Here is a 15,191-nt window from a genome sequence, read left to right as displayed (position 1 = left end):
GTGGGTATGTGTTTAGTCATATTTTCAAAGCTTGAACTGTATTGATGAGGGCTTAAGTTGAGTCGGGATGCAAGGGGATTCCAATAACACAGTTAAAAATCATACAGTGAAACATTCACTTTATGAAATGTATCACCCTTCCCACCCCCTTTGGATCAATAGAAATTTTGTGGAGGAGAACGTGGAGCAGAGAAAGAGGGAATGTTCATCTTAAGAGTCTACTAATATTATTTAATATTAATATACATATTTAATAGTCCAATAATATTAATCATATTATTATTATGCTCCGGTTTCCTCTCACAGTCCAAAAACACACATTGGTAGGTGGATTGGTGACTCAAAGGTGTCCGTAGGTGTGAGTGTGTGAGTGAATGTGTGTGTGTGTGTCTGTGTTGCCCTGTGAAGGACTGGCATCCCCTCCAGGGTGTATTCCCGCCTTGCACTCAATGATTCCAGGTAGATTCTGGACCCACCGCGACCCTGAATTGGATAAGCGGTTATAGCAGAGGCGATTGCTCTAAGACTGCAAGGGAAGCTCAGCTTCCCCTGAAATGTCAAAAAATAAATGATCAAATATATACTGTTGTGTGTACATGTCATTGAATAAATATGCACTACAACGCGCTCAACTTTTGTTCAGAATCAGCTTCTTATCACTGGTAAAGACGCGGCTTTCCTTTCACAGTGATTTAAACAGTTCAATAGCGAAGCAGCAAAGTGCAGCGAAACGAGACGAGTCATTGGATAAATGCTGAGCTTTGTCCCGCCCATCGGACGCTCAGCATCTCTGGGGGTCTATGGGGCAGTGGGCTGGCCTCGGCTGGCCCGGACGCTCAGCTTCTGCATGATGATTGGATGGTCTGTCTAAGGCTGAATCCCTTTTTGATTGACAGCAAAATGAACAAATCAGCGATCCTTTGGTGTAAAGATCCGTGGGAGCGTTACATTTTCATTCTGTTCTGAGTTGAACCAGAGACTTTCTTAATCCTTATAGCGGCATTTTTTTTGTTAAAAGCGACTAGCGACAAATCGAGCTTCTATTTCTGGTGTTTTTTTTTTAATTGTAGCTGCTTGTGTTTGGAGACTGACTTCTATCACTCTTTCTGACTTCTATCACAGTTTCTGTCCAGCGGGTGCTGCTGAGCCCCTCCACCGTCACAAAGCACTAACAGGCGGACACACTTCACATGGGCCAAGGCCGTTTAAGCAGCCTAGCTCTGCTGGCCGTTGAGAGGACAATAGTCAAGTCCCTGGAAAAGATGGACAGGAGCGGCCTGAATGGCTGCCTTTGCAAGGACAGGAGTGGCTAAGGAAGCCGCCATCTCAGGGACAGGAGTGGCTGAGGAAGCTGCCATATCAGGGACATGAGCGGCCTGCTTGGCCACCTTCTCAGGGATAGGAGCAGCTGAGGAAGCCACCATCTCAGGGACAGAAGCGGCTGAGGAAGCCGCCATCTCAGGGACAGGAGGGGCTAAGGAAGCCGCCATCTCAGGGACAGGAGCGGCCTGGTTGGCCACCTTCTCAGGGACAGGAGCGGCTGAGGAAGCCGCCATCTCTGAGACTGGAGCAGCAGTGTGGTGTCCTCCAGAAATGCATAGATGCTTGAAAGATACTCCTGGGAGTTAGGAGAGACTGCAGTGACATCCTTGGAAGCAGGGGGCCCTGCGGCGACGTCCACAGAGGCAGTGGGCCCTGCCACGATGTCCATGGAGGCAGGGGGCCATGCGATGATGTCCATGGAGGCAGGGGGCCCTGCGACGATGGAGGCGGGGGGCCCTGTGACAACGGAGGCAGGCGGCCCTGCGACAACGTCCATGGAGGCAGTGGGCCCTGCGACAACGTCCACGGAGGCATGGGCTTGTGTTGCTCGCATAACACGTGCTGGAGCTGTAGAGGGTTTAGAGGGGGACTGATGGGCGCACTCTAGAGGGATTTCTTCAACCCTGGATCCCCCCGAGGTGCGCCCCTGTTAGCCTCACCTACCTTGTCCTGAGGATGGAGGCTAACAGCCCCTACCCTCAACCCCCCAAAAAAAATTTCCCTGGACCTGAGGGGGAAATCCTCCAACGAGGGGGAGACTCCAGCACGCTGCTTTCGCCGACTCCTTTTGCTCTGATTTCTCCCGTTGGAGCAGTCACTCGGTTCAGGAGTTAACTCCTCTGAAGTCCTCGACTCGATTAGCACCTGGATTATCAACGCTTGGACTTCTTTCAGCTTCTGAAAATAGCCGTCTGTGCTAGCTGCGTCCTTTAATGAGTTAGTCATTCTGTCAGGAACGCGGGACAGACTGATGGAGGCAGACGCACACGCTAAAACACAGTAACTTTATTAAAAATATATAACAAAACAGAGACAGAGACTTGAGCAATAACAAAACGAGGAAAAGAAGAAACAGACAGACTTGGGACTAAATGACGACAGAGAAACAAAACAACGACAGAGGAAATGAAGAGAGGAACGGACAAAGGAAATGAAACAATACAAAGACGAACTAGACTTGGAAACTAGACTTGGAAACATGACACAGGAAACCAAACAAAACGACAACATGAAACAATGGAGGCAGACAGACCGGACTGGGCGACATGACAAAGCAACATTTGAAGCAACACAACGACAGAGGAAATGAAGTGAGGAACGGACGGGACAAAATGAGGAACAGACAGACTGAGGGGAGCAAACGACTATGACAAAGGAAACGTAACAATACAAATGACCGACAAGAGGAAGTGAGACAAGCATACTTAAATACATAACACAGACAAGACACACCTGGAACAGATAACGAGGGGGAGGAAGAAAGGCGGGACATGGGCGGAGACATGGACAATAACAAACGGAGCCATGTGCTGAGAGAGCACATGGCAGGGAAAACAGACATGACAGGACAAGGGTGTGACACTAATGCCAAACCGAGTGCAGCAAGCTCTCACTAACTTTAGTTTATGATTACACTTATCTATCAAAGCAAAAACAAAAAAGCAAAAGACATTTTTAATTGCACGAGAAGCCAATGAGAAAGTGACAGGATTGACCACAGATTTCCCCATTGAAAACAGTCTGACTCATTGACTCATACTGTCAATGAGGTAAAGTAGCACAATGAGTTGGTCTCATGCATAGCAGGAGGCAGTAGAGACTTTGGAGTAAAAACATTATTATTATTTTCTGGAGAGACTTTCTTTTGATTTTAAAGACAGGAAGAATGACGTTTTAATTACTGAACAGGCAAGAGCTCTGCATGTGTCATTAATATTATATAGGTTTGTTGTATTTATAGGTATGTGAAGGGGTAAGCATTGAAAGTTAAATACATTTGTTTGTACTTGAAGTGGGCGGCACGGTGGCGCAGCAGGTAGTGTCGCAGTCACACAGCTCCAGGGGCCTGGAGGTTGTGGGTTCGATTCCCGCTCCGGGTGACTGTCTGTGAGGAGTTGGTGTGTTCTCCCCGTGTCCGCATGGGTTTCCTCCGGGTGCTCCGGTTTCCTCCCACAGTCCAAAAACACACGTTGCAGGTGGATTGGCGACTCGAAAGTGTCCATAGGTGTGAGTGTGTGAGTGAATGTGTGTGTGATTCCAGGTAGGCTCTGGACCCCCCGCGACCCTAAATTCGATAAGCGGTTACAGATAATGGATGGATGTACTTGAAGTACTTGTTATTTTTCTCATTTGCAATTATTTTTCATTGTAAAATGTACAATGAAATATGCCTCTCACACACTTGTGCACTAGGGGCAGTGAACACACATCCAGGTCATGGGGCAGACATCTCCAACTTCTGGGGTTAATTTCACAGAACAACAGTTTATTGAACACATACATCAAAAATATTTTTTATGTAACTCCTTCATCCTCCTTTTCTTCTGAAACCTTTTCCTGTTCTCCTCATTCCATAGTTTTTTCCTCTAACAATAAAATTTAACTGTTATACGGGGTGTCGCAAAGTAAGGTGCCAGAAAAAAAAACGAATATGGTGATATGGCCATACATATGGCAATTTCAGAAAAAAGCTGTGGGGTAAGGACTAACCATGGACTTTGCTGTTCCTTTTCCTTTATTTTGTGTCTAATATTGGATCATCATTTTTATGAAAGTTTTACCATTACAGCTTTGTTTTCTTGTCATTTTTTCAACCAACTTTTACTCTGTACACAGAAAGTGAAAGAGCTGTGGTGGCAAGGGGATGTGGGAAAAGTCGGGCTTTGGTGTTCACCTAAGAAAAAATCCGGAAAACACATCTTGTTCTAACAGATCATAAGGTTCTGTGTATAATGCTGATCATAGGAGATCTGGATCTGGTGAACAAGATGGCACCTTTCTAGGGACTGTCCAATGTAACACACGGTCAGGTTTTGTTGAGGGTGTGCAGGGCAGGTAAGAGCAAAATGTATTCATATAAAAATCTGAGACTCAGCATTTTTCAGGTTGATAGATATATTCATAGAAAAGGCTCCAAGGGTGTATCAGTTTTCCCCTTTGTGGACACATCTTTTTTGGCCAAATTAATTTACAAACCCGATTCCAAAAAAGTTGGGACACTAAACAAATTGTGAATAAAAACTGAATGCAGTGATGTGGAGGTGCCAACATCTAATATTTTATTCAGAATAGAACACAAATCACAGATCAAAAGTTTAAACTGAGAGAATGTATCATTTTAAGGGAAAAATATGTTGTTTCAAAATTTCATGGCTTTTGATGATGTTATGCACGGTTGATGGGCGGCGCAGCAGGTAGTGTCGCAATCACACAGCTCCAGGGGCCTGGAGGTTGTGGGTTCCATTCCCACTCCGGGTGACTGTCTGTGAGGAGTTGGTGTGTTCTCCCTGTGTCTGCATGGGTTTCCTCCGGGTGCTCCGGTTTCCTCCCAGAGTCCAAAAACACACGTTGGTAGGTGGATTGGCGACTCAAAAGTGTCCATAGGTGTGAATGTGTGTATCTGTGTTGCCCTGTGAAGGACTGGCACCCCCTCCAGGGTGTATTTCTGCCTTGCGCCCAATGATTCCAGGTAAGCTCTGGACCGACCACGACCCTGGACTGGATAAGGGTTACAGATAATGAATGAATGAATGAATGCACAGTTGATGATGATAACTTAAAAGTCTTTGCTGTTTTACGCTGGGTAACACCATTCTAGTATTGCTGCACTATCTTTCTGTGCAACAATGGTGGAAATGGCGATCCTCTTACCATCTTGGCTTCAGAGAGACACTGACACTCTGAGAAGCTCTTTTTATACCCAAGCATGTTGTCAATTGACCTAATTAGTGTTAATTGGTCTTCCAGCTGTTCGTTATATGCTCAATTTCCGTTTTCCAGCCATTTATTGCTACCTGTCCCAACTTTTTTGGGATTTGTTGACACTGTGAAATTTTGAATCAACATATTTTTCCTTTAAAATGTTACATTTACTCAGATTCAACTTTTGATCTGTCATCTATGTTCTATTATGAATAAAATATTGATATTTGCCATCTCCACATCATTGCATTAAGTTTTTATTCACAATTTGTTTAGTGTCCCAACTTTTTTGGAATCCGGTTTGTATTTTTTTATATTTTTCCTTGGTCCTTTATCATATTAAGCATCATAACAGCTAATACTGTTGGCTTACAATAAACCTGCCAAGACTTTCACATTCAGAACAACAATAGGTCTTTTATAAATATATAATATATTAAATATATGACTAACATAACTTGTACATTACAACACTTTTTTATTTACCTTACTTACCGTTTGCCAATCCTTGGAAATGGGTTTTGTATAAACATTAATGTCACTATAACTTCAAAACCATGTATCATCATTATCCTGACCATCACTCTGCAAAACTGACTGAAAATAATACAATTTTTTATTTTATTTATTTATGTTATAACAATGTAAGGTCAATTCAGCAATAGTGATAGCCATGAAAATTAAAATGTAATTTTGAAAAACGGTAAACAAGCTAAAAAACACCCAGCAAGTTGTATTAGCCTTTTCTGTCAGCATTATTTTTCATGTTATATAATGTTGCGAAAAGCCCATGTAGGCCCAAGTCTGGTATAATAATGCAATTATCTTGCCAAGCAACATATGACCTCGTATAAAATGAATGACCTAATTGCTGGGTTTCCTCCCCAGCAAGAGTATAATGTTGAACTGCAGAGCGTCTTCTCCAAAGTTATCTTGAATCCATTTGATAGCATTCATCTCCTCCTCTGTGAATCCTCCAAGTCTGATCACCAGCATGAACACATGAGGATGAAGAGCAGGACCAAAGATACATTCATGTGCACTGTGAGCTGATTGGTCTGATGACAGCCATGTGTCCATGTAGTGGAGATGAATATGTTTTATTAGTTTCTAATAAGAAATTTTAATTTTTGGGATTTGACTTCAATATTTAGACTTTCGACTGCCCTCTCAGAAACATTTCCTCTTCACTCAAGCCCTGATTGGAATTTGAGATAACTCTTCCAGCATGCACAGGCCCCAAATTGGTGCCTGAAGGCCTGTATCAGAGGGTCATAAAAACTGACACTACAGGACACTCCAAGGATTGTTTATGACCCAAGGTGTCATAGGGTCAAGTGAGGAATTTTTGTTGATGGCAGAGACACTTATGCTCAGGATCACCTTATGCTCTCTGTAAAACTGCTTAATCAAGAACTTCTCAAACCATGGAATTAAACCTTTCCCATTGGTTGAAAACAGTTTGAAGTTGCATATAGGATACGACTTTGTAAAAATAATTCCAGTTTGACAATCAAAATGGATGGAATAAATTTAGGTGTTTAAAATCACCTTTTTGTATAAACTTATATAGGAACCAAGGTCGTCACTCTGTGTGTTATTTTGTTAAGAATTATGTAAAACATGGATTTGTCTTTCAGAATGCCGCTTGCTCAGACGGAGTGGTTGCTGTGTCCAAGACCGTGTCTCTGAACAAAGCCCAATAGGAGAAGAGGAACAGCCACTGCTGCAATGCTACAAGGCCTGTGTCTACAATGCTCCAGAAAGCCCTGCGCATCAGTAATGTCCTACAAGCCATCTCAACGCCACTCCAGGGACACATAAGGTCACTGATTAAATTATTTCATAGCTCAGGAGATTGGTGCTGAATGCTTTTCTAGGATAACCTATAACCTTTTTAGAATTTAGGATAATTATCATAGAAAAATTCCCTCATATATTAATCTCCCTACTCCCTCATGTATCGCTGTAATCCATTTCATTATATGAATGTATAATCAATATTCATTATTTGATATCACATTTAATAAACCAGTTGTGTGATCAAACCCATCATTGGTTATTTGTTTGTGTGTGCACCTTTCTTGTATGGAATTATTACTTTTAGGTCAGATACATTTTCGGAGCCAAGAACCTACAGCGGGTCAATGAGCACAATTCATTAATAATAAATAATTCTAGCTTATTCTGCTATATAATATATAAAGTCATCTAACATGATGACTATTGTCCAAGCTAAAATTGGACAGGTAAAGACACTACATATTATTTAATGGCTTCCAACCATGGAGCTTAACAAAATAAGTTAAATAATTAATTAATAATAAAACAATAATTAATTATCACTGACTCCGTTACATATTATATGGGATGATGTATATATAAATAAAGAAAAAACTGTACTATTTTTATATCCAGATGTGTATAATAATTAGCAGTATACAAATCGGTTAATCTAGTGTATGCAATGGTAAATGTAATATTTTTGCATTGTTATTTTATATTATTTCATGTTGTTTGTAAGAGGAAGTTTGAATTGACATTGGTTTAGCATTGGTCTTATTCATTCATTCATTCATTATCTGTAACCCTTATCCAGTTCAGGGTCGCGGTGGGTCCAGACCGTACCTGGAATCATTGGGCGCAAGGCGGGAATACACCCTGGAGGGGGCACATTGGTCTTAGCACTGGCTAATCTAATAAACTGTATATCATATAATATAATAAACTGTAGCCAGTCTGTTGAGACATGGGTTAGTATGGGTTGTGGCATTTAGGATTATTTTGTATCCTTTATTAGTCTACTGCATTCTATCTCCTGTAAGAACTGCCTGGAGATTTGGCATCCAACATATGTAAGTAACAGTGTTATGCATAATTTGTGTATTAGTGTATTTTTTTAAAATAGCGACAAGGAGAATATGAGGAGAGTGGTGGATATAGGCCAACCATATTAAAGTGTAAAACTGTAGGTGTAAAAAGTGTTGTAGTCAGATCTAACTGGGTAGGTCAGTATCAATATAGGCCCTGGTTCATTTGGCTTAGTTGTCAGGATAACTAGTAGGAGGCAGTTTTTTTTATTTTGTTTGCTTGTGTTGGGAGTGGTCTGAAAAGCTGAGTGGGAAAAACAGTTATTAAAGAATAGAACTTTTATCTTATTTATCTAGAACTTTTATATATTTATAAACATTTGTGCAGACTTAAATCACTATATGCATACACACTTCCTTTAGTGTATGAAAATTTATGTTTTGTTATTTGGGGCAGTAATCTGTTTGTAATTTTTTTCTTTTTGTGTTTAAATTGTTTACCCATGTAATTGTGTTAGGGTGGATATGGCCAGGGATGAGCTGGCAGAACAGTTACAGGCCTTGACAGAGATGTTGAAGCAGTTATTGGCTGGGAATTGTAAGCTCCCAGTAGGGTCTCTCATAGTGAACAGGTCTGGAGTGAAGATCCACCCAAACATGATCCAAAAGCATCCCTATGAGTACACCCATTAAAATTCAGTGTACCCTGCTCAGGAGAGCCAGGCCTGGGGGTAGTGTCCGACGGCGAGCGCCTGGTGGCCGGGCAGCCCACGTAACCCGGCCGGGCTCAGCCCGAAATGACAACGTGGGAGGATCATGTGGGCTCACCACCCGCAAGATCCAGAGTAGGGGTGCGGTACAATGCCAATCAGGCACAGAGCGGGGGCGAAGGGGCCCCTGGCATCATGGAACTTGTCAGCGGAAACTGGTTCTTGGTACATGGAACATAACCTCACTGGGGGGGAAAGAGCCAGAGCTGGTGCGTGAGGTTGAGAGATACCAGCTAGATATAGTTGGGCTCACCTCTACACACAGTGTAGGCTCTGGAACCAAACTCCTTGATAGGGGTAGGTCTCTCTCCTACTCCGGTGCCGGGTTGGTGTGGGGATACTCACAAGTCCCCGGCTGGCGCCTGTACAGCTGGAGTTTGTCCCAGTAAACAAGAGGGTCACCTCAATGCGGCTCCGGCTTGCAGAGAGGAAAACTTTGACTGTTGTGTGTGTGTATGCACCTGCCTTCTTGGAGGCAGTTAGTGGAATTCTAGAGGGGATTCCATGCACTGACTCTATTGTTTTAGTGGGGGACTTCAATGCTCACGTTGGCAATGACTGGGAAACCTGGAGAGGAGTGATTGGGAGGAACGGACTGCCTGATCTAAACCAGAGTGGTGTGATGTTATTGGACTTTTGACTCCGGATGGATTTCAACTCTCACCTCCGAGAGAACTTTTCACATGTTCCGGAGGAGGTAGGGGGAATGGAGTCTGAATGGACACTGTTCCAGACCTTCTTCGTGGAAGCGGCTGCATGTAGCTGTGGTCAAAAGCTTGTTGGTGCCTGTTATGGCGACAACCCAAGAACCCGTTGGTGGACACCCGGGGTGAGGAAAGCTGTCAAGCAGAAGAAGGAGGCTTTTCGAGGTTGGCTAGCTCAGGGAACTTCCGATTCTGTGGATGGGTACCGGCAGGCGAAAAAGGCTGCAGCTGTGGCAGTTGCTGAAGCAAAATCCAGAGCATGGGAGGAGTTTGGAGAGGCAATGGAGAATGACTTCTGGGCGGCCTCAAAGAGGTTCTGGAAAACACTCCAACAGCTCAGGAGGGGGAGGGGGACACTGTCCAAGCTGTGCTCAGCAAGGCTGGTGAAACTCTGAACTTGACTGAGCGTATTGTTGGGCGTTGGAAGGAGCACTTTGAGGAACTCCTTAACCCGAGAGACATGCCTCCTGTGCAGGAGGTAGGGCCTGAAGTGTCTGGGGGGTCAGAGTCCATTTCCTTGGCTGAAGTCACTGAGGTGGTGAAAAAGCTTCGCAAATGCAAAGCTCCAGGAGTGGATGAGATTCACCCAGAGTTACTGAAGGCACTCAATACTGTGGGGCTGTATAGGGGACACGCCTATACAATATTGCATGGACCTCGGGAACGGTGCCTTTGGATTGCCAAACTGGGGTGCTGGTTCCTATTTTCAAAAAAGGGGACTGGAGAAAGTGTGCCAATTATCGTGGCATTACACTTCTCAGCCTCCCGGGGAAAGTCTATGCCAAGGTGCTGGAAAGGAGAATCCGTTCGATAGTCGAACCTAGGATTTTGGAGGAACAATGCGGATTTTCTCCTGGCCGTGGAACTATGGACCAACTCTTTACTTTTTCACAGATGATTGAGGGGGCGTGGGATTATGCTACTCCACTCTACACATGCTTTGTGGATTTGGAGAAGGCATATGACCGTGTTCCCCGAGTCATTCTTTGGGAGGTGCTCCGGGAGTATGGGGTGCCAGGGTCGCTCTGGCGAGCCGTACGGTCCTTGTACTCTCAGAGTTTGAGTTGTGTTCGCATCAAGCTTGTAAGCTCGTAAGTCAAGCTTGTTCAGTGTGGGTATTGGACTCCGTCAGGGCTGTGCCTTATCTCCACTCCTGTTCCTGATATTCATAGACAGGGTGGCGTGGCGTAACTTGGGGCAGGAGGGCTTCCGTCGAGGAGCTCAGGAGGTGGCATCTCTGCTTTTTGTTGACGATGTTGTTCTTCTGCGTTCTTCGCATGGAGGCCTCCAGTGTTCACTTGAGCAGTTTGCAGCTGAGTGTGAGGCGGTCGGTACGCGGATCAGCACCTCCAAGTCTCAAGGCCATGGTTATCCCTCAGAAACAGATGGCATGCTCCCTTCAGGTAAGGGGTGAGAACCTGCCCCAAGTGAAGGAGTTCAAGTATCTCGGGTTCTTGTTCACGAGTGATGGGAAGAGGGATGGTGAGATTGACCGTAGGATAGGTGCAGCATCTGCAGTAATGCGGTCACTGTACCGCACCGTTGTGGTGAAAAGAGAGCTGAGCCATAAAGCAAAGCTCTCAATTTACCAGTCAGTCTATGTCCCCACTCTCACCTATGGTCATGAGCTCTAGGTAATGACCGAAAGAACAAGATCGCGGATACAAGCAGCCGAAATGAGCTTTCTCCGACGGGTCGCTGGGCATACTCTCCGTGATCGGGTGAGGAGCTCAGTGACTAGGGAGTAGTAGAGTTGCTGCTCCTTCGCATTGAGAGAAGTCAGTTGAGGTGGTTTGGGCATCTGATCCGGATGCCTTCTGGACACCTCCCACTGGAGGTATACCAGGCACGTCCAACTGGAAGGAGGCCCAGGACACGCTGGAGGGATTATATCTCCCGGCTGGCCTGGGAGTGCCTTGCTATCCCCCAGGAGGAATTGGTGGATGTTGCAAGGTACAGAGACGTCTGGGCTTTTTTGCTCGCCCTGTAGCCATCGTGACCCTGAAATGGAAAAGCAGAAAAGAAGATGTATGTATTTATGTATGTATATAAATACAGAGGCTGGAAAGGTATCTCTTCTATTACTTCTTGACCTAAGTGCTGCTTTTGATACCATTGACCATAAGATTCTTATAGACATACTCGCAGACTGGGTTGGACTCTCAGGAACAGCCCCTTAAAGTGGTGTGTTTCATACCTGCAGGGCAGGAACTACTTTGTAGAAATAGAAAATTTTACTTCGGAGAACATGCCAGTGACCTGTGGTGTCCCCCAGGGTTCTATTCTTGGTCCACTTTTATTTAATTTATACATGCTTCCTCTCAGCCAGAAGCCAGCTTCCTCTCAGCCAGGTCTATGGGCTGTCCTATCACAGCTATGCAGATTTACAAGGCCCTGTGCCCAAAAGACTCTGGTCCAGTTGACTCATTAAGCAAGTGTCTTGAACACATCACTAACTGGATGGGACACAAATTTCTGCAGTTGAATAAAGATAAAACAGAGATTGTTCTATTTGGGAACATCAATGAGAGACAGATTAGCAAAAGAGATCACATCCCCCATCCTCAAATCCTTACACTGGATACCAGTCTGTTACAGAATAGACTTTAAGGTGTTATTACTGGTCTATAAATGTCTTAATGGGGTAGCACCAGTGTACTTATCAGATCTGCTACAGAGATATGAGCCGAGTAGAGCTCTCAGATCTTTAGGAACTAGTGCGTTAGTCCTGCCTCAGGTGAAAACTAAACATGGAGAAGCAGCGTTTAGCTCCAGCGCCGCTCTTAAATGGAACCAGCTGACTGAGAATATTAAGAGAGCCCCGACTTTAGACACGTTTAAATAAAGACTTAAAACATTCCTGTTTGAGCAGTCCCTTTTATTCAATAACGGCACTTTAGTTCTTTTCTTTTATTGTATCATTTTAACTAGCTTGAAACATTTTTATCATCTTTCCTTTGACTTTTTTGTATGTTTCCTTTTATTGTGCTATTTTAATGGCTTTAATGGACTTTATTCTTGCTTTTAATTTAACTGTTTTTTTCTGTAAAGCACTTGCTCTTGTATGAAAGGTGCTCAATAAATAAACTTGCCTTGAGGAAGTACAGCATGCAGTAACTACCTGTCATATGTCAACAACTGAACAAGTGTTCTTTGTGTTTGATCTTTTAGATGGAGAGGCTAAAGCAGAAATAATGTTTTGTCTATTGTGGGACAGCAGTGACTCGAGAAACTTTTTACAATCCTTAGAGAAACATAAGTTTGCAATTGATTTTTTATAGGTTTACAAACACAGTTCTTCCTGTGTCAGTGGTTGCAAGATGAATATTTACCTGAGTAAAATGTGGGAACCTGAGTTTTTCGTGAATTCACATAGGGTGATTCAAGATCAGTTTACTGAACATGTCTGAGATGATTTGTTGAGGCAAGAGCTATGATGAAAGTTTTGCTCAAACCAGTCTGCCTCCTTTTTGGAAATTTGTACAGATGCTATCTGTTGGACTGAAGAAGGAGTTCACACTAATATAAAAAGGGCTTACTCATGTATTGCTCAAGGTACCATTTGTGATGGGAAAATACAATTTAACATTGTAATGAGCTAATAATGATAATAATCCACCAATATACTCTATACTGATTGTTATAGACACATACACCCTGACTGAAGTATAGAACATATTGTGCTTAAGCTTGTGACATTAAAGGACTTATTACATTGTGTCCTCAGGGCACGACCGAGGAGAGAGGGGAACAGAGAGATTAGAAAAGTGAAGTAGGTCCCTAGATAGATTTAAACTTGACCTAACTATCCACAATCATTTTGCTGACAGAAGTGAAATAGAAGATAACAGATACATGCCAATTAAGGGAATGTCTGGGTTTGTGAAATGAGACATGATATAATAATGTCTGAATGGTACACATGATGCTTGGTGTACATGCAGAAGGAGCACATGACAGTGGGGTGTATGTGACTGGGGTCCTATATATACTGCATCAAATATTCAAATAAACTAGAGGTTGGAGAGAATACTTGACTCTGTGTTTTTATTCCTCTGATTTCTCCTCGGGCCTAAGAATCGGTCTTTCTTTCTGGTTGCACTTAGACAATTGCAATAACAATTTGCGAGCTCGTTATCCGGGATATCTCGTGCATCTGGAGGTCTCTGGGTGGAGGAAAGGGCAGATTGAAAAACCTTAATCCAGCCAACCACCAGAAGCCTCCAAAGTGGGGAGGTGGCTCCGCTGCAGGTCCACCGATGCCGCTGATATTGAACTTGTTAAGTCTAAATTTCTGCAATCCACTGACCTCCTAACAGACTGGGTGCATTTCATGTCAGTAGAGGACCTTCATTGTACTGTGCACACGCATGAAGGGCTTGGCGGGATCATGGAGGGGGTGTGAAAATAAATGGTGAAAAATTCAGAAGTGTTCTGCGTCTAATACATAGCTGTGGTTTCTGTTTTATCAATTGACATGAACACACACTAAAACCAGAGCTGTGTATGGGTTTCAGTTCTTCCTGAGGATCTCGCTGCAGTCCCAGACTGCTGATATGCAAAGAGCAAAAGTGAAGATGGGGATGATATGCGTCCAACCTGTAGTAGTTAATCTTAGGAGGAGTACTAGTGAAATATTTGTTGGTTACAGAGTCAGTGGTTACCACTATTACAGAGGAATGTTTTTAGAAAGTTTGCAGTCAGATTTTTCGACCCAATTGCAGCCTTGTAGTTGGTTGCAGTTAAGGGATGCTAATAGCTTAGCAATACTCTGTTTGGGTATCTGGACCTGGAAGTACAGGTGTTTTAGAATATGGGAGTTTTAGTGGTAAGGGATTCTGCGGCGAGTACAGATACAGGGCAAAATCATGTAGTTCCAGGCCTCTTGGGCATGAATATTATTAATCGCCACTATATGGAATGGTTTGGACAAAATGGGGCAGGTTGTTTGCCTCAAGGTATTAGTAATTAGATCAGTTTTGCGAGACTGGGTTTAACAACTGTGGAACTCGTGAATTTTTTTGTGCAGGAAGCAGGTAAACAGGTAACTGTGAATGTCCTGTCCAGTGAATGCAAGCCAACAACGGAAATAGATTTCTCTTAGATAGGTTGGGCTAATTTATTGGCTTCTCAGGAACAGGAGGTTTATATTTCTAGAGAAGTATAGGGGAAAATTTAGTCAAGGTATTGAAGACTTGGGGTGCACTACATAGGTGTAGCATACCAAACATTTGATAGATGAAACCCAGTATGCCAGCTGTATCATTGGTGAATGCCCATATCCAGGATATAGTAGATCAGGGAGTGGTCAGTGCTGAATGTAGTCCCTATGCATCATTAGGTATCAATGTGCAGAAAACATATGGTTCCATTCGACTTTGTGTAGACTATCGGCAGCTTAATGTAATGACCTCAAGGGATGCTTTTACATGGCCTCAAATAGATGATGCCTCATTTGGAGCTAAGTGTTTAAAAATCTGTATCTGACTAGTGGGTACAATTAGGTCCCAGTAGCAAAGGCAAATTGTGAGAAGACATCTTTTTTAATTCCATTCAGATAGTTTGAATTTATACACATACCATTTGTATTGTGCTGTTAGGGTCGAGGGGTGCGGACTGACGGAGGGCGGACGCAAACGCTAATAACACAGACTTTATTCACA

Source organism: Hoplias malabaricus, chromosome 2 (assembly GCF_029633855.1).
Source record: "Hoplias malabaricus isolate fHopMal1 chromosome 2, fHopMal1.hap1, whole genome shotgun sequence".
Lineage (NCBI taxonomy): Eukaryota > Metazoa > Chordata > Actinopteri > Characiformes > Erythrinidae > Hoplias > Hoplias malabaricus.
Note: the sequence above shows the minus strand (reverse complement) of the source record.